Source organism: Sciurus vulgaris (genome assembly GCF_902686455.1).
Source record: "Sciurus vulgaris genome assembly, chromosome: 3".
NCBI lineage: Eukaryota > Metazoa > Chordata > Mammalia > Rodentia > Sciuridae > Sciurus > Sciurus vulgaris.
The window spans coordinates 177,772,640-177,792,325 of NC_136463.1; the positions used below are offsets into that span (position 1 = coordinate 177,772,640).

Below are 19,686 nucleotides of genomic sequence, written 5' to 3' on the forward strand. Positions count from 1 at the left end.
CTGAGTTGTGTTATTTTGGGGTACTTGTGTTAACTGAGATTCAGTTTCCTTAGCTTTTAAGTAGACATAAGAGACCTAATATAAAGATTTGAGGATCAATATTATCAGCCAATCAAGAGTTAATTCTAATAATAATGTTCCAAAGAGGTACATAGAAATCACATAATTATAAAGATAAGAAAGCCCACAAGGTGTGTTGGTCTGTTTTTTTTTTTTTTTTTATTACCAAGACAGTTCATACTATGTTAACATTTACTCTTGGTCAGTCTGGACTCGGACTTGGAAGGTGGTTTTGTTAACATAGCTATGAATTATCTTGGTAGTAGGACCCTTTAACAGAAGGCTTTACTCAGAATGCCATGTATAATACAGAACGACTCTGAAGTGTTTTGAGTAACAGAAAGCATGAGGCCTGGTTTCCTGTCGTTTGGTGTCACTGTGGCTGCCTCAGAGGCATCTCCATGAAACCTGTGGGCTCTGAGAGCAGTTTCAGATGTGCTGATCCAGATGAGTCCTTTCCTGTACAGAGGAGAACATGGAGATGTGGAGGTGAAGTCTCACAGTGGACTCAAGACTGCTGGGGATCTGGGCCTCCTCACTCCTGCCCATTCATGCTGTACTTGTCTCCCTACACTTGGTTCTTTCTGTTTTCTGTTTAGAAAAGGGATGAGTTGCGTTATTTTTTCATCTCTTCCAGTTTTACTTCATTTAATCTATATTATACAACTGGAAACACATGGTTGGTTGGTTTATTTTTTACTCTGGGGACCTGTCCTGGACAGTGTTTGTAGAATCAGGAATATTCAAAAAGGAGGAGTTTTGTTTTGTTTTTGCTTATCTCCTTTCCACACAGGAGTTTTACTTAGGTTTTGATTTATGTGTCTGTGTTGGGTGTCATACTTTTTTTTGAGAATATTCTTACTGGGCTGTGTGTCAAGCCAGTAACCTCAACTCCCTCTTAAATGCTAATATCTCATCATGGGCAGCCATTGGCAGCTGGTGTATAAATGGCAGTGATGTGGCACTGAACACCACTCATTTACAATTGTATTGTTACTTGTGACAGTTCAATGAAAAAAGCCTAACAAATCTTCAAAGTTTTCTTTGAAAAAGGGTCCAGTGATGTCTGTCCCTTATCTGAACAGCCCTCTCTATACCTTGTCACTCACAGCTCCCTCACTTGCTTGATGTGACTTGGTTCTCTATGTAGACGATAGGCTCGTCTATGTGACTGGCAACACCCAACATTCATATGAAAATCACTCCCTCTGGTACTTGAACTTTTATACTATAATGAATCCACTGAATAACAGAGCCTTTAATATTCTCAAGCAACTATTTCATCATGCATTTTCTTTTTCTTTTAGGGTCCCTTTACATGCAAAAAGTATGGTTGTACTTTTGTCTAATATGCTTATTCTTATGTGGAGGGATCTGATATTCTGAGCATGAGAATTAAATACAATTTCCTGTCTTTGAAGTTTGAAAGAACAAATCTTGGTTTTTAAGATTTTACTGCTTCGAATGATCAACTTCTAATATCCAAGCATCTACTCATGCATGTGTCCAAATAAAGGCTGAACTAAACACTAGTCCAGGGAACCTAAGAAGCCAGTGCTTCTTTGAGATGAATCTTGGCAGACTGGAAGAAACCAGAGTTCTCATTGCTTTGCATTGTTTTCTCTTGGTGGTTGTCAATTACAATTTTCACTGGGGAAACACTGTAAATCTTTAGTACAAAGCCTGCTTTTCTCATACAACTATATGGGCTGCCCTTTGGGAGGAAAAAAAAAAATCTGACAAAGCAAACATTTGGTGGACCTCTGTGTTTCATGAAAGCCGTGGAATTGGTCATTTCTCCCAATTACAAAGTTTTATGAAGGCAAAGCACTCTGAATAGGTACTGTGAGGAGTGGAGTTGACCACCAAAGTGCTCCTGTGTATCTTTATTTCAGTGATTGCTCAGCCTCACTCTTTTCATTTGCCTTCATGTCCAGTGACCCTATGAGATGACTGTGTTTGAAGAATTGTCCCTGCTTCTCAGGTGGCCCTGAAGCTACTTGAGGAGGCTGCCTCCTGAGTAGACTGGGCTTCCTTCCCATCTCTCACCCCACCAACATTCTGCTGATGGAAGGAAGTGGGGTCTGATACTAAGATTTGTTTTCTAGTTCAAATTATGAGCCTCTTTAATTTCTCATATGAGCCTTAGGCTATCTAGGCAGAACACTGAAGCTCAGAGAAATGAATGTCACCAAGAGTAAGATAGCCACTCAGTGACCTTGCTAGAGGATAGTGGCCAAGTTGTGAGAGGATCAGGACACACGTACTAGCCAAGGGATCACAGGCGAATTGTATGTCTTTCCCAAGCCCCATCTTCTTCATCTCTAAAATGGCAATATCTCTTACCTCTCTGTTTAATGAGTCACTTTTAAAGGGTTAAAGAGGTGATTCATATCAAAGGGCTTTGAAAAAAAAAAGGTGTTTAATCCAAATTTTGAAATAAATCACTGGAAGTGTGCAATGTTCCTAAAAGGAATCATACCTCATTTCTTTTTCTTTTTAAAATTAATAAAATAAAGTCAACTCTTATTTAATCTTGTTTGCTTGAGTTCTACTCCCCACTCCCTCTTCTCCTGTTTGATTTTTACATCCTGAATGATAGCATTCTAAAAATGCCCCTAAGCCACTCAGTAATTAAGCAGGCCACGACTGCATTTGGGCCTTGGGAGATTCTTTGGAATAATATGGTAGTTCTGAAAACATTAACCCCTTGGCTTTGGGTACTGCTTCACTGCTAATGTTTGACAAGAGTAATTACTTTGACCCTACTAAAAACTTGGTTAGATTGAGCAAATGGGAGAAAAATATATTTAACTTGGTTAGATTGAGCAAATGGGAGAAAAATATATTTAATAGGGTTTTTTTGCTCGTTTCCATTTTTTTATTATAAAAACTTTCAAAAATAAGGTAACAATTATTTGAAAGTAAATTTTTATCATAATAGCTTTACCACTAAAAACTTAAGTGGGAAAAAACTTAAGCATTCATGTTCTAAAAATAAAGATATTCTTTTATATAACCCCATTACTTTTGTCATTCTAAGGAAAGTAGCAGTGATTTCCCAATGTTGTCTAGTGTCCATATTAAAATTTTTTTGCAGTTCAAATGTCTTTTAGATTTTATTTTTTTTGCAGCCAAGGAGGACCAGGATCCAAAGTTCACATATTATATTTAATTATTACATTTCTTTGTCCTCCTTTAGAAGAGTTCTTCCCCCTGTTCCTTCTTATTTTTGTATGACATTGACATTTGGAAAATATCCGATGTCCTGTTTTATAGTATGTTACCATGTCTTTGTCTGCTTGTTTCTGCTTGTTTCTTTAACTTGTCCCTCTAGCCCCTGCATTTCTGGAAATTCAAATTAGGTCTAAAGGCTTGATTAGATTCAGATTAAACTGGTTTCTTTGGCAAGAATACTACAAAGTGAGGGCTGGGGAAGTAGCTGAGTGGCAAAAAGCTTGTCTAGTATGCACAAGGCCCTGGGTTCTATCCTTAATATCACCCCCTTCCACCCCCCCCCCCCCAAAAAAAAAAGGCAATTCCAGAGAGGTGATGGGGCATCACAGCAGGTAGGACATAAAAACCAGGTTGTGCCCCCAGCGCCATTGCCGGAAGTGGCTGGATTTGCCCAGGGCTCACTGTGGCTGACAGAGCCTGCAAGATGTTTCATGGAATCCCAGCCTCTCTGGGCATGGGAGCCCCTGGGAACGAGCCAGAGCTGAATGAAGAGGTGAAGTTGTACAGGAATGCCCAGGAGAGGGAGAAGTGTGACAGCATGGCGGAGTTGTTTGCAGCAGTGAAGACAGTGCAGGCACTGGGAAAAGCATTCGTCAAGGACTGCGTCACTCCCACAAGTGCACTGCACCCTGCTCTCAGCTCCTGGTCTGGTACAAAGCTGCATTCTGGCAGGTTCAAGGCTCAAGTCAATTCCATTGATGAATTCTGCCCCAAGTGCTGCCTGGACTGCCCCCACTCTATGGAGAAGGCCAAGGAGGATAGGTCCACCACCATCAAGGAGAAGAAGGGTCACCCCAGTCACTGCATTTCCTCTCTCTTCATCACAGTCGTGGACAAACTGCACCTGGAGGCCCTCACCATGGAGGAGATCCAACGCAACCTGCGAGAGCTGATGGAGACCATGCACTGCATGAGCCATCTGCCCCCAGACTTCGAGGACTGCCAGTCAGCCGGTGGCTACCCCTAGTGGCTTATTGGCATCTGACGAGCTGAATGACTCCCAGGTATGCCAGATGCTCTTCAGTCTGGAGTTTGCCTACAGCGCCTTTAACCGCTTCCTGCACACCCGAGCCTCAGTGTGGCCCATGGGGGATGTGGTGTGGCTCTCTGAGGACAATTCCTCACTCCCTTTGGTCACACCCACCCTGGACATTTTCCTGAGACTTGATGTCCAGGACTCATACCCAATAAAGATGCTGTGAGCAAGGCCAAAGGGACAAAGAGTTGCAATTAGCAAGCAGTCTGTGGGGTGATACATGAACATCCTTAGGTAGGTAGCTATTCCCCATAACTTTGCCTTTTGGTTTTAGTATGTGTCAATGACAGTCCTTGTCTGAATTGGTTATTTCAAGGAGATTTGTGAAGGATCATTTTCTGATTCCATTATTCTTTTTCTTTCTTTTTTTAAAAATTTTTTTAGTTGTCAGTGGATCTTTTATTTATTTATATGTGGTGTTGAGTATTGAACCCAGGGCCTCACACATGCCAGGCAAGTGCTCTACATTGAGCCATAACTCCAGCCCAGATTCTGTTATTCTTTCTGTATGTCAGTTTCCTCCTCTTTTAAGTGATGGAAATAATAATTCCTCCTTTACAAAGTTGTTGCAGTGATGATGTGACATAATATATTAAAGAACTTAGTGTTTCTTGACATGTAGAAATTTCCAAAACATGAGAATTATTTTTGTTGTGACCCATAAACTTTCAGCTGGGCCTTTGGAACCTTTCTCCTTTTTTATATACTTGTTCCTTTTTTATTTCCTCAACCACTGTACTAGATCTAGTTCTAGACTTCGGTTTCTTCTCTATGTCACTAAATTAATCAGATGTTTGCTACTAGTATCTCAAATCTTTGCACTATCTCTTGAAATTGATAAATAGAAAGTTTTATATTCTTTACTATGAGTTACTCAAATACCAGCTGGTGTTTAAGGGAGAGCCAAATATATAAGTTTCAGCAGTCAGGTTTTCCAATTCACTCTAAACCAGTAGTTCCCTAACTTTTGGTCATAGACCAATTTAAGTCTTAAAAATTATTGAGAATACCAAAGAATTTTTATCTACAGGAACTATGCCTATAAATATTTGCTGTATCTAAGATTAAAACAGGATTTTAAAGAAATTAATATTTATCAAATGAACAAATTCATAACATTTATTAAAATTCGCTTAAAATAACAGTAATAAGCTCACTATGGGTTGACATAAGTAAGTTTTTATGAAAAGTAAGTGTATGGTAGTACCTCTGTCCACAGGGAATACATTTCAAGACCCCCAGGGGATGCCTAAAACTGCTAATAATACTGAAGCCTGTATGTACTATGCCTTTTTCCCTTGACAAAGTTTAACTTTATCAAAAAAGAAAAGTTTATAAAAAGTAAACTTTGGTAAAGTTTGATTTATAAATTAAACATTGTAAGAGATTAACAATAATTAATAATAAAATAGAATAATTATAACAATATACTATAATAAAATTTATATGAATGTGGTTCCTCTCCCACTCCTTCCCACCCATCCTCCTTTCCTCCTGACTTTCAGTCTCAGAGTGCCTTAGTCATTTCGGCAGATTGTTGCAGAATTGCAGTGCTTATATTCAGGTCAAAGCACAAGAGCAGTAATGCTAGTCCTGGTGATAGTACAGTTTTTTGAAGGTTAGTTCCATTGTTGAATCTGAAACCATATCAGTGAGTCATTCCATGTTCTGAAATCTTAAAATTCATTGGTCTGTCTTGAACTTGGAAGGAATCTTTCTCCCATGTATGATGTTCTAATATCATTTGTTAGTGGTTTGCTAATTATGTAGGCTTTGTAAATTCTGAAAAATTCAATTTTACAATATCAAAATATCACATTGGTTTAAACCATCACTGATCTCATCAGAAAAGTCTCTAAGTACTAGGAAACTGTCCAAGCCCACAGTGGTAGAAGTTTTCTAAAATTCTAATTTCCACTTGAAAGCTCAAATTTTATCATTGGCAATAAATATTGTCAGCTATTTGCCTTGAAGGCTTGTGTTGCCCATTGTTGAGAAAATGTGTACCCTTTTGCATTTATTTAGCTAGAGGTCATCATTTTTTTCTTTCAGATAAGCATAGTAAGGAGATGGTCCATGAAAAGCGCAGCTAGCTTATCTCTTAGCTGGACAACCACACACATATGTTTCTTGGACCCTATGCATCTTCCTTTGCTATTTAGCTGCAATGTTTCATGCATGTTTCTCATTTTATTACACAACATATTAAGCAGAATTTTACCTCTTCACCAAGAGCATTCTTAAATAAAGCTTGCATTTTAAAAAAAATGTATAACTGTGAAGAATGCAGTGACTCTTGGTACTCCCTGCTGCCTTGATTCATTTGATTCACGTCAAGACAGCAGTTGTAGTCACCATTGCTTTTGTGCCATGAGTGCAAATGTGAACACAGTAAAAAAGGCAGCCATGTCTTAATACTGTTAGGCAAAGCACGTTGACTTCATGAACCTCTGGAAGAGTCCTGGGGACTTTCAGTTGTCCATGGAGCAGTTTGAGAGTTGCTGTGAATCTTGAGGTCACCTCTCTAGTAACTAGAAGGCTTCTTATCTGGTATGCAAAGAAAAGCCGTGATGTGGGACCTGAACAGGTAGAGCCTTTTCCAAGGGAGCTTTGTGTTGTCGGGGATGGGAGGCAGAGGGAGGAAGTGGGGTATTTAAAACTCTGTAGAGCTACTGGAATCGCTGTTTACTGTCAACACAAACTGTTGACTCTATACAACAAGGAACGGCTACTTGGCTACTTGTCCCTCTTTTTACTGATATTGTCTATGAACTGTGTCTGTGTCCCATTTGGGACAGAATTCCTTAGACTATATGAAGGTACAATGCCGCTTTGAATTCTTTCCTTGTATCTGTTTACATTTTATGATTAAATGCTTATGGCATATTTGCCTATAATACAGCATAAAGTTCTTTCTTCTCCATTGGTACTGAGGGAGTGTAAAGAGGAGGTTGAGTTCAGTTTGGATTCATTTAGTTTGAAGTGCCAATTGACACATACATGGATTTAGCTACACAGTACACTGTTGGATCTTTGCCTCTGGCATTAGTGAGATTGTGGAATAACAGTTTAGAAAACGATCGTAACAACTCACCTGTCCCACCCGTCCTTTGAAACTTTGCCACCCTGCCATCAAGAGGTGGAATTCAGTTCACTTGCCCTTAAATCAAGTAGATTTATGACTCACTGTAACCAATAGAGTCCAGGCAGGTGTCACATTACTCCTGTGTCAGCAGATGTTTCACCTTGTAAGCTGAGATACTTACCTCTGGAGCCCATGTGAGGAGTGTGTCTTCCCTGACTCTGCCCTCCACCCTCCGGTGGGTGGTGTTACTGCCAGGCATGTGAGTGCATGGCATTTACCTACAGCCACCCAGTCATCCCAGCCTCAGGTTTCAGGCTGAGACTACACAGGGCGGAATAGAGGCCGGCCGCCCCTGGGTGCTCTTCATCAATTCTTGACCCGCAGGATCTGAGCCCCAGAAAATGGTTTTTGTTTTATATATAAGCCACTTCAATTTGGGGAGATTTGTTTTGCAGAACTAGTGATGTCAGCAATGATTTGAATGAAAAGAATTCAAAAGCAGTGTTTAGGGAGTTAGTGGGAGGTTGTAGAGTGGAAGGAAGAGAACAAAAGAAAAGGCTTTGGGGACAGGTCCATCCTGAGCTGCTGTCAGTTGCCAATAGCATCACCTGCCAAACATTGGGGCTTTAAAGCAGTGGTTTCCACTTCTGGGTCCTTATCCTTTAAGGACCTATGAAATGAATTTAGTGGGTCACAACCAGCATTCCAAAAAGGAAAAAGGAAAAAAGGCATAGAAATACTAGTGTTGCCTGTAGTAAGGGTAAGTATAATCTCAGGGAATTTGCCTTCAGCTATAGATGCATGTGTGCTAGGTCAAGTCTCAAATGAACTTTTATGTGAAACACAATACAGAAAAAATTTGAAAGCAGTTTTAAAGTCATTATTTGTTTGCTTAAACTAAATTTAAATATACATATAGGATCAGCATCATTTATTGCCTTTAGCAGAAAAGAGAATTTGATTGTTAGGACTTCGGTGGTAATGAGAATAACAGACTGCACTCACAAATTTCTTCTCATCTATTACCTTTGTTACAACAAGCACTGTTTATTCATAAGGCCACTCATGACTGTGCTCTCAAGATAGTTGTGTGTATGTGGAATGAGTACTGGTAGAGTTAGACTTCACCTAAGCCAGAAATGCTAATAACAGGTTTACAGTTATAAACTGTTATTAATAAAACCCTCTGGAAATGTAAGAAGAGTTATCTATAGCAAAGGAGGAAGTAAGGTATAAAAATTAACACATTTTCCAAAATGTAAGTATAATATTTCATGGTAAACTTTTTGAAATGTAAAAGTATTTCTAGCTGCTTAGTAGAAAATAAAACAAAACTAGTGGATATTGGATGAAAATATACATCAGGGGCTCAGACTGTAGCTCAGTGGTAGAGCACTTGCCTAGTATGTGTGAGGCACTGCATTCGATCCTCAGCACCACATACATACATGCATACATAAATAAACAAATGTGTCCATCTACAACTAAAATTTATATATACACACTACACATACACGACAGTAGTTTGTTTAAAGAAGCAGGTAACAAATAGGTAGATCCAGTAATATTTGAATTAATTATGCTTGAGAGAGAAAGCCTCTTTTATAGAAAATGGCCTGATGATTGGAACTCAAGAAGAAATTTGATGATCTCCTCTGGGGTTGGTCAGTGTATGTGGCAGTCACTGAGAGCTGCTTGGGATTCAGGTTATTCAAGGATAGCTGAAGTTGTTTTTCAAGGAGTTATGCCAGTTTACTGTATTATGTAGCACAAAGTGCTCTGTGCATATATGTACACATGTTCATTGTCCAGGATGAGAGTTTTCTGAAACACCGTCTTTTTCTCTTTATACGGTAGCATCACATTTTATCTTTGTATCTACTGGAACCTTCACATTTTCCTAATAGTATTAGATGGCCAATGTATATAGAATGATATTCATCCTTTGTTTTGTTTTATTTCATGGAAACATGTTCTCACAACCTGTTATGAGTTCAGTTTAAATCTACATTCCAGGACTGTCCAGAGGAGAATAGTGAAGCAGGGGAAATTTCTCTTCTGCATTCCTTGCATGTCCATTTATATATTTCCTCCCTGTCTTCTCTGTAGGCTACCATAATGGCAAGTTGTTTGAGTCATTTGAAAGAGTTAGTTAATTTGGCCTGCCTCCCAGGAGGGCATGCGGTTGAACAGAACTCAAGGTGTGAGCAATACTTAACCCAAAACAGTGATTCCCTTGAGTTAGATTTTATGAGATGAGAATGAGAAATTTCCAAGCAGGAGACTTTCCCTCCCAGTGTAGTTGGAACTCTTTGAGGGAAAAGGGGAATATAAATTATCTCCCTGGCTCTGCAGGCCAAGCCTGTGGAAAGAGAGAAGACTCAGCCCTGTCCTACACAGCTGGACTGAGTGATCCACCCATTCCCTGACCACTGTGGGAAGAATTTAGAGCTTAGAGCTTAATGGGAATTGCATGAAGAGCAGAAAAGACTATTTTGTCTGCTGCATTTTCTTCAGTTACTCTTTTCTAAGAGAATTAGTGTATCAATTTTTTAAAAAAATTGTTAAATATTTAATTAAACTAAAAAGGAAACAGTGGTTAAATGAAAAGGCAACCTTATTTCCCAGCTTCTAACTGAAAGATAAACATATTCACTGTAGAAAATTTGAAAAATATAGAAATGTATGATGAACAAACTGCCCATAGTCTCCAAACCCAGAAAAAATTACTGTTAGCATTATGCTGTCACTTACCTCTACCCCTTTTACACAATTGTTTTTTATTTTTTCATTTACTATTCCTAAGCACAGATCTCTTAAAACCTGTTTTAATGGTTGCATAGTGATTCCTTAATTTAATTTTCATTCATTACTTTTACATACTAATGTTATTGGTATTCATTCAGATTACAAATGAAGATTTTCAGACCATTACCTGCAAGTCCTTGGAGTCCATCCTAGAAGAATAAGGGTTTGAACTATTTTCACGACTCTTGGTACAGAGTATATAGAGTGTAGTAGTATCACCTTGCTTTCTGTTTGTTCCAGTTTATAGCTGACCAACTGCATCTGAAAGTGCTAGCTTCCTTACTTCCTCAGTTCCTTGATGATGTGAATATTCTTTTAAAGCTCTTGGAAGCTTGATACATAACAAAAATTATTCTATTGCTGTTTTTTTACGATTCTTTTCTCATGAAATGAGATATTTTCATTTCCTTTTTAGTCAGTTGTATTTCCTTGTCTGTGTTTATGCCCTCTAAATATTTTTAATATTGTTATTGTTCAATGTTAATGAATGATGATAATGAATACCAGGTGGTTTTTATCAGATTAAATGTACAAAAGACCTAACTATACCGTACAATTTTAGTGTCAGTAAGTAATGACTTAAAGAGAATTTCTTTTCTGCTAATGTTAATGGATAAAGATACACTGTAGACCATAGCTAAGAACAAGAAAGTCTTTTCTATTAAGAATAAAAAAGTGATAATTTTTAGGGAGAAATTAAAGACAGACATTATTTATATATTTTAAATAAATTTCCTTTTTTTAGTATGGTTTTAAGTTAACAGAAAAATTACAAAATGTACAGAAAACTCCATGTACCCCTACACCTAGTTTCACCTGTTAACATCTTAATATTAGTATGATACATTTGTTACAACTAACAAACCAATATTGACACATCATTTTTAATGAAAGCCCATACATCATTCAGATTTCCCAGTTTTCACTTGACATCCTTTTTTTGGTTTCAGGATCCTATCCAGGATACCACGTACAATTTGGTCCTCATGTCTTCTTAGGCGCTGTCTTAATTAGCTCCGGAGAGCATAACAAATGCCATGGACTGTGTGGCTTAAACAACAGAATTTATTTCTCACAGTTCTAGAGCTAGAAGTCTAAGATCCAGTTGCCAGCATGATCATTTCTTACTGAAGCTACTTTTCCTGTGTCCTCATGTAGCAAGGGGAGAAAGAAAGAGGGACAGATAGATGGATGGACAAAGGACATGTAGGCACAAATGTGCAAATTCTGTTTTCACTACTTATAAGGGTGCTAATCCTGTTGCAAAGGCCCCACCCTCCTGACCCCATCAAACCTATTTCGAGAAGACCTCATCTCCAAGTACCTTTACATTGGGTCTTAGGGTTTCAACACGTTAATTTGAGGAGGGCACAGTTTAGTCCATAACAGCTTCTCTGGACTATGACCGTTGGTTTTATTTATTTTTGGATGAAATTACAAAATACCTTTCCTGAATATCTGTGTGTAAACATTAGCTCTCATTTGCCTTCATGAAATTCAGAAGCAATGTCCAATTAGCCACACAGCATGGTTTGTAAGCAAGTTTTTAATTTAAGTGCATGAATACATATTGTCTTCTGCAAATTGGGCAGGCCTGCTGTGGTTCCATTAAAAAATAAACATGGTAAACAGAGATGGAAATACCATGTGAGAAATTTCCATACCAACCTGACTACACAAGCTGCAAATTAGATCCTGTTTAGGGCCTGTTCTATCCAGTTGGCCAGCTCAGAATGCTGGTTGTAGAGCAGTAGGTAGAAATCAGGAGGCAGCTGCTTTTCTAGTTGAACAGAATTGTCTGGATTAAGGTTCACTATCCGGCTGTACCTAATTGGCCAGCATGCTGTGATATAATAGTGGGTGTGTAGATGACAACACTAACTTAAGCTGTATTTAAGTAGGCTTGTTAATAACCAATTCTGGTGACTGGATGGCAGGTGCAAGACTTGGGTGCACTGTGTTGAATGTCTCAGATAATAGTGACTGGAGGTTATTGTAAAAAGGAATTGTTTTAAAACTCAAGAAAAGTCAGTTCAAGCTTAGTAGGTGATGTGAATAAATATGTCAAATTGAAGAGCCCTGTGTAATGTGTTTTACACAAAAAATGCTTCTTAATCTGAAAAGTTAATTATAAATTTAACAATAATTGACTTGATATTTTTTTGCTAATTTTTTTTCATTAAAAAAATAATGAAGCCTATGAAGCCCCTTTATTTCCTTTAGAGTATTTAGAATATATACTTTGGCCTATTTGGAAATTTTTTCCAGGAGACACTATTGGAGATAAATGTTATACAATTAAATATTCATTCTCAACTAATAAGATGATAAATCACATCTCTAGAGATTTCTGATGTATTTACTTAATTCTTCCCATTTCAGTCTGAGGAATGTTTTAAAATAGTTCTTTATATTCGCTAATTTCCTGTTATTCTGCTGCAGTATTAAGTGAGTTTTAGTTAAAAGTCATGGGAGTTAAATAGGCAAGAGGACTATTTTCCATTTACATTCAGGTTTGGTTCAAATTATGCAAAATGAAGACAGTCGGTGCTATGAATTGAAATCATTAGTACATCAATTATTCTGTGATAACCAGCTGAGAACAGGCTGCAGAGTGCATAAACGTTCCTTCCATTTAAAGTTGGATTCTCATTAGCTTATATGAGAGATAAAATAATTTGGTTCTAATTTATCTCTCTTTAAATGGTCATTGTTCCCTTCTGAATTCAAGAGGAAAACATTTTAATTTTATAGTCATTCATAACACACAGGTCAAATAAATAACAAGTTTTATTTCTAACAATATATGTCTCTTTCATAATTTATATTGCCGTGGTGCCTTGAATCTAAGACATATCTTTTTAGGACATAATAGGCCACAAACAGGATAAAAATAACATAAAAAATCAGTCGGAAAAGTGTGGTTATTTAATCAATGGAATTAAGCTTTTTTTCACAGATTTCTAATGTTTAGAAGATATAATAAGATGTGAAAAATGTCTAAGAATATGTGAAGGAAATTTAAATTTGTTTTGTTTTCTTGAAGTGGGGTCTTGCTGTGTTGCCCAGGCTGACCTCCAATTCATCATGTCATGCTTCCCAAGTAGCTGGGTTTATAGTCACCTGGCTGAAAATTTAAATTTCTAAGCATAAAAATATTGAACATAACCTCAAATGAAGATAAGAGGAACAGGGTTTTTTTGTCCCCAGGTCAAAATACATTATAAATTAAAGGGCTATTTTGCCCTTTAATAAGCTGTTTTGCCTATTAATATAACTAGTTAAATTTTTTTTCCTCACTATTATATATGAGTTGGTGAAATGAAAGCTTATGTAAACCTCTAATGGGACTGACTGTACATTGGGACAGACATTCTGTGAAATTATTTAATAAGCATTAAGAACCTTAAAAAGATTTATACCTTTTGGTTCAGTTATCCTTTTTTTACAATAATTAACCTTTCTAAGAATCTAAACAAATTATAAATAAACAAAAAAAGATTATCAGTCTCTTGTCATGAAGAACTGAAAAGTGAGGAATCACTTATACATCCAATACTAGGTAATGATTCAAGAAATAATGATGATAGGATATTACAAAGCCGTTTAGATGGTGTGGTCGAGATTATGTTAATGAAACTGGAAAACGCTCATGAGAAATGTTGAAAGAATAATATCAAGACCAGGTGTGGTGGTACACACCTGTATTCCCAGCAACATGGGAGGCTGAGGAAGGAGGACTCCAAATTTGGAGCCAGCCTCAGCAATTTAGTGAGACTCTGTCTCACAATAAAAATATAAAGGTCTGGGGATGTAGCTTAGTGCTAAAATGCCCCTGGGGAATCAGTCCCCCTCCCCCGCAAAAAAATCACATATTAAGTATTACATATAATGTTACATATAATGTAGTGTTCATTTTTTTTTTCAAAGTAGAATAGTCATTCAAAAACAGCTTGAGAGAAACATACCAAAATATTTAGTGATTAACTCAAGATGATGGATTTATTGATATTATCATTTTTTCCTTTAAATTTGTTCCTCCAAATTCTTTATTGAGAATATGTTGTTTGTAGTAGAAAATTCAAGTTATTCAAATTAACTATAGTAGCACATTTTCCAAAAGCTTATGTGCTAGGCAATGAGGGACTGTTCAGAGGTGAGATGACTAGATGAGGAGCTATGACTTCATCAGTGGGTTGATCTATTCAGTGGATTTGGATGGAATACTTCCTGGTAACTGTAGGCAGTTGGGGTGTGTCTAGAGGAAGGAGGTCTCTGGGGGTGTGCCCTCGGGGATCACGTGACTCCTTACACTCCCTCCCCCTGCTTCACGGCTGCCCTGAGCTGACAGCTTTCCTGTGTCACATCCTCCTGCCATAATGTTCTTCTCTTCGGACTCGGGCCAGTGGAGTTGGCCAGCCATGGACTGTGTCTCTGAAAACAGGAGTGCTGTTTCTCCTTTTCTCCTCTAAAGTAGTTTTTGTTGGGCATTTTGGTCACAGTGACCCAAAACTCACACACCTTTACGTCTTGTGCTCTCCTACCCGCTAACACTGGTTGGCACATATCAGTGCATGTTGGCAGAGTGAAACCAGAGTTGGGGTGGCTGGTCCAAAGATCAAAGACCCAAGTACAGATCGCTCAGTTAGCGACCCAGTACCAGAAGTCTAGAGTGGGTAGTCACTCAGTGCACAGCTGAAGGCAAAGTCTGAGATTCAAATGAGAAATGGGAAAGCTGAGCATTTAAGAGGCTTTGAAAATCATCTCAACAACTGGAGGACAAGGAAGTGCCCCCAGCTCAGTGCTAGGAGTGCCTGGCCTCAGGGACTCTGCTTATCCCACAGAGAATCCAAAATGAGGCATGGAGGCAGCCTTGGTCATCTCCTAAGAATGCAGTGATCTTATAGGGCACATTCTTACCTCACAGGATGATAATGACTTAAAGCCCTATATCTGAAGAAAGGTAAAATAATGCCAATAACTAACAATCACTTGGAAATTGTAATGACTCCCTAATTAAAAGGAAATTCAAAAGATAACTTCAGAAATGAACCATAAGAACATTATGTATCAAACATAAGGCCATGGCAAATTCTTAAGTGCTTTTAATTAAATAGCAAGAAGGTTTAAAAGGTAAATAGCCTAAGCCTTTATTAAGCTAGAGAAGGAGCAAAGTAAACTTGAGATTAGAAGATGGAGTTGATCATGAAAAAGGCAAAATTTACTAAACTGAAAAGAATATGATAGAATTGATAAACGAAGAGCCATATTTTTGAAAAGATCAATCAAGTAGACAAGCCTGTGGCAGGTTTAATTTTAAAAATAAGAAAGAAAACTCAAAGCAGATTTGGAAACAGGAGATATAGCCACAAATATAGAGGAAGCAAGATTACTTTTAAGAAAGATATGTATTTTGAGGGGAATAACTTTTAAGGCTATTTATAGAAGAGTCTCTGTTGGTTCGGATTTTTCTTTTTAAGTTTTAAATTAATATTAAAACCTAATGTTCTTTTAAAAGAAGAGCTCACTGAAATTTCATGATTTGAACAGTATTTAACAAATAATCTTTAAGAAGTCCTTGAATTTCTCTGATGTGTTCTAATTGCTGTATCAGAACTTCAGTTTTGTCCCAGGTTGTGGATTATATTGAATGAATTCTTACCCAGGGAGCACTCAGTTACGGTGTCAGTTCATTGAGAGTTCATAATTCTATAACTTTTGAGGGAGGATTACTCAGTGTAACCGACATACAGATTTTGAGGGTGGTATAAATTCTCTGTGTAATAGATACCACATAATATGAACTCTGAACACAGGGTCACATTTCCTCCTATTTCTGTTAAACACTTCTGTTTTGTGAAGTGCGATGCACCAGTTGGTAAAAATACCATAGGACTTGCTAATGAAAGATAGTGTGTACAGAATCTGCTTTTCTAGCACATATTTTTATAGATGTTGAAAATGCTATTGTCAAACAGCATTTTAAAAACTGTCAGGTGTATGTGTGTTTTTCAAATGAGTTTTAAATAATTCAGTACTATGCAGGCAGCAGGAAAATGACTTTATAAACTCGCAGTGCTCTTTTGTATGGAATAGACAAGTAGAGGCTCTGAATTAAAAATGAACCCTCTGATCCATCTTTTTACTAATAACTAGGGTCATGCTAATGGAAATCTGCCATACTGTTGGTTCGGCATTTTCCCACGAGAGAATTGCCTTAACGTCGTCTCAGCCAGTGCTGCACAAGTCAGCTGGTGAAGTCGGCTTCTAACAGCTGCCTTTGCCTGTGCAGCTGACCCGATGCTCAGTCCTGTGGCACCCTTCCCGGTTCTTGCCTCCCGTGTCCTGTCTGACAGCAGATACAAGAGATGCTTCCTTTCGAGTGAGAGTTGATTTCTAAGTGGCCCGTCCCACCACTTAGTGGGTGAGCAGCACTGGAAGAATATTAAGAGTTCCCTCCCTGATTCAGGCATCAGTGAAAAAGTGAAAAGGGTCACAGGCCATGCGTGGTAGCCGCTGCGTTTCCCATTGACTCATTATTCACCATTCTTATCTTTCTCCTGCTTTTCCTGTGCCTGGTATTTTTTTCAGGGTGTGACAAAGAAAAACTCATTTTTGTGGCTAAATGAAATGCATAATGATGTGTACATTTCTTCCTCCTGCCAAAGGGTAATAAAGAACTGTGATTTTCCCTAAGACAGGTTTTTTTTTAATCACTACTATTATTATGACTATTATATTTTAGTTATTTTCCTCAATGAGGTATTTTTACATGAATGATAATGGTTATGTTCAGGGGTTAACAAATCTATCATCTGAGGGTCTCTGAGTTCAGAATTAAATTATTTTCATGACAAAAGATTTAAGGTGTATTTGTAGGGACTAGGAAATGACTGAAATCATAGCCACAAAGGGGTTATGGTAAGACACAAAAAGTTGGAAACACCTGTTTTGAAACATTAAATTTAAAGCTTTTTGCATTGCAGCAGTAATTTTAAAGATTTTCCCAAAGAAACTGTAAAAGTTCATTTAAAATTCATAAATTCCACTCCAGTGTCTCTGAGTACCCTGCATATGATTGCTAGCAAATGTCTTGAGCATGCTAATTATGCACTGTTTCACACACTTGTGTGTGTGATGGTATTTTGCGTGCTGCAGGACCAGCGTATTCTGTTTGTTTGGTCTGAAAAGGACTCATCAGAGCTGTTGTCACTCATCTGGGTACAGGTGGACCACCCATTTATTTATGTCTTCCACTTATTCTAAGATTCTTTTGATCTGGATTTCACAGATTTTTTGCACATTAATTTCAGTTGACCTTTTTTAAGGGTCAGCTAAGAATCAACAGTAAAACACGGATTAGACGTGGAAAGGGCCACAAAGATTTTCAGTAGTAAAGGAGATTAAAACCACTTGGTGAAACAAATCTTTCAGTAAGGTTGAAGATGGCATTTTTTTTTTTTGATAAAATTGTGTTGAATGCAAATTAGAAATCAGAGTAGATTATTTTTTGCAAGTATTTTGTGGGTTAAAACATGATCATTATATTGTTAGGCTTGTGTTACATGAACAGTTATATGGCTTCTATCATACTTTTGTTTGTTTTGATGTTCCTTGTTGCAGATTAGAAATCCTAATTGTACTTTCCCAGGCACACAGAAACCAAGTAAAGACTGGCTGAAGTTCTGGCCGTCGGGGAGGGAGTAGTGGGGACGGATTTACTACCGCGTTCTTTTCTTTCAGTGTGCCTTTTTTGAGTGCCACTCTCACTTCCTTGTAGCTCTCCGTTTCATAGCTCTGGACACTTGACTCAATTACTTCTACATCTTATTTCCTCATCTGTGAAGTAAGGCCAATAACAGTTCCCATCTCATGAACTTGTCATGGGAATTAAAAAGGTCATAAAGCCAGGTGCAGTGGTGCATGCCTGTAATCCAAGTGGCTCAGAAGGCTGAAGGCAAGAGGATTGCGAGTTCAAAGCCAGCCTCAGCCACTTAAGCCCTCAGCAACTTAGCGAGACCATGTCTCTAAATTAAATATAAAAAAGGGCTGGGGATGTGACTCAGTGGTAAAGCACCTCTGGGTTCAATCCCTGGTACTACTACTACTACTAATAATAATAATAATACTTTCAGTTTTTCTCCATTTAGAATGATGTTGGCTGTGGGCTTAGCATAGCCTTTACAATGTTGAGGTATGTTCCTACTATCCCTATTTTTTATAGTGTTTTAAGCATGAAGGACTGCTGTATTTTATCAAATGCTTTCTCAGCATCCATTGAAATAATCATATGATTCTTAACTTTAAGTCTGTTGATGTGATGAATTACATTTATTGATTTCTGGATGTTGAACTAACCTTGCATCCCTGATAATCAGAGAAATGCAAATTAAAACAACTCTAAGATTTCATCTTATTCTAATTAGAATGGCTATTATCAAGAACACAAACAATAATAGATGTTAGTGTGGTTGTGGGGAAAAAGGCACATTTTACATTGCTGGTGGAGTTGCAGATTGGTGCAGCCACTCTGGAAAAGTGTGGAGATTCGTCAGAAAACTTGGAATGGACCCACCTTTTGACCCAGTTATCCCACTCCTCAGTTTATATCTAAAGGACTTAAAATTAGTATACTATAGTAACGCAGCCACATCAATGTTCATAGCAGCTCATTTCATAATAGCTAGATTGTGGAACCAACCTAGATGCCCTTCAACAGATGAATGGATTAATAAAACTGTGGAGAGGGCTGGGGAGATAGCTCAGTTGGTAGAGTGCTTGCCTTGTAAGCACAAGGCCCTGGGTTCGATCCCCAGCACCCCCCAAAAAAACAAAAACAAAAACAAACAAAAAAACTGTGGTATATATACACAATGGAATATTGTTCAGCCATAAAGAAGACTAATATGGCATTTGCAAATAAATGGATGGAACTGGAGAATATCATGCTATGTGAAATAAACCAATTCCAAAAAACCGTAGGCTGAATGTTTTCCCTGATAAGTCAATGAAGATATATAATGGGGGTGGGGGGTGGGGGGTTAGAGAAGAATGGGGGAACTTTAGATTACGTGGAGGGAAATGAGAGGAAGGCGGGTATGAAAGATGGTGGAATGAGACAGACATCATCACCCTATGCACGTTTATGATTACATGAATGGTATGAATCTATGTTGAGCACAATCATAGAAATGAAAAGATGTATCTCATTTGTGTACAATGAATCAAAATGCAGTCTGTAAAAATAAAAAAAATTAAAAATAATAAACATAAATAAATAAAAATGTAATAAGGAAGGTGCTAAAATTGGTGTCTGGCTGGTAGGAAGACTGTTGTCACTTCAGTGTCCCTGAATTGCCATCTGTAGGTACAAGTGGAGAGGCTGGTAAAGCTGAAGCCAGTGAGAGCACATCAGTCTTCTGAAACTATGCAAAACATCAAGTATCTGCTAACAGATACT

General features: G+C 37.8%; 1 protein-coding gene and 1 pseudogene across 3 annotated transcripts in view; both read left to right on the forward strand.

Moving 5' to 3' along the window:
• The window catches only part of RHBDD1 (rhomboid domain containing 1), a 134,451-nt gene that overhangs the window by 26,721 nt on the left and 88,044 nt on the right, over window positions 1-19,686 (forward strand). The gene's annotated exons all lie outside the window — the stretch shown is intronic.
• LOC306656987 (vacuolar protein sorting-associated protein 28 homolog) lies at window positions 2,966-13,154 on the forward strand (annotated as a pseudogene). Its single transcript has one exon. The product of its transcript is annotated as a vacuolar protein sorting-associated protein 28 homolog (transcript).